Raw genomic sequence first — 1,415 nt, forward strand, 5'->3', positions numbered from 1 at the left:
AACAAAAATTTTTTTTTTTAGAATTTGCACCTCAAATTGTTTTATAAATCTACTCACTGTCCTACAGTATCCTTTAATAATGTTGCTCTAACTCCTGTGGCACAAATTCTCTACCTTGGACTTCATCTGTTCTTACGACTAACTTGGAATCCTCACACAAGACTGAAAATATAGGAAACTGAACGCCGATTCCGACTATTACGGCTCTTACCAGACAAATGGTTTATACTCAATCCTTAAAGTACAATACTCTCCGTAAAATCCTTGATGCTCCTTATTATGTCATAAATAAACTAATCCATAAAGTCCTGAGCACCTCATTCGTTGCAGATTTGGCTCAGAATAGATATAGCTCCTTTCATTCCAAAATCCTTACCAACCCAAACCCATTAGTGCTTAATCTCTCACCCTTAACAATCCATGATAATCCTCCGAGGATTCTGAAAAGAAGATGAAAATGAAAAGCAATGATTGATGAACCACCATTTAGTAGTTACCTATGACTATCATGTGTTTTGAAACACTTATCATATTTTATTATTGATTTTTTTTTTATATACTTGTAAAAAAGTGTTTTACTTCAATAAATAAATAAAATAAGAAATACAAACTTATGAAAAGCCAGCGATTATAATTAATTCCTACATAGACGCTTTGTTTTAGAACGGTTCAAAGCTCGGCTAAGCGATAAAGAAAGTTAGCCGTTGTGCTTAAAGCATGTCTGAGCTTAGCTAAGTGGGCAGTAATAAGTTTCAACGGAATGGCTTGCCGTTAAGACTTACAAGTTAGGCAATATTTTAAATACTCGGCATTTTTTAAACCCGGAACGACTTTTCAACCCAAGAGTTATTTAGAAGTTCTAACAACACAAACGGTTATTTTCCTTTTAAATGATCTATCTTACTGTTTACGGCGTGTGGAAACTCGATATGCCACGGAATTCCTCTCTCTAAGATCAGAGTTGGGACTTAGCAGCTAAGGTAGCAAGTAAGTAGCTGAAAACTTGTCAGAATTAGTCCTGATGACAAATGAAACTAATTCAGTTGTTAACTGTTAACTACCACTATTTTTTACAAATTATCTGTTACCATAGACGGACAAAAATTAGCTTTAGTTGAAATTGCCATCGTAAGCTGATGACATATGTATATTGTCTGTAAACAAGGGCCCTACAAGTGCATCACAAACACTACAGGCACACATAACATCCATTTAACAATGGTGTCAAAACTGGAGAATCAAAATAAATCCTGATGAATCCCACCAGATCACCTTTACGCCTTAAACCTCTACCCTCCTGTCCTGCAGCATCCTTTCTAAATACTCCACTAATGCCTGTTGAACAGATTCGATACTTAGTACTCCATCTTGACAAGAAACTTACATGGAATCCACATACAAGACTGAAACGACAA

The sequence above is a fragment of the Halyomorpha halys genome, unplaced genomic scaffold (assembly GCF_000696795.3).
Source record: "Halyomorpha halys isolate HHAL.00 unplaced genomic scaffold, Hhal_1.1 Scaffold280.1, whole genome shotgun sequence".
Taxonomy (NCBI): domain Eukaryota; kingdom Metazoa; phylum Arthropoda; class Insecta; order Hemiptera; family Pentatomidae; genus Halyomorpha; species Halyomorpha halys.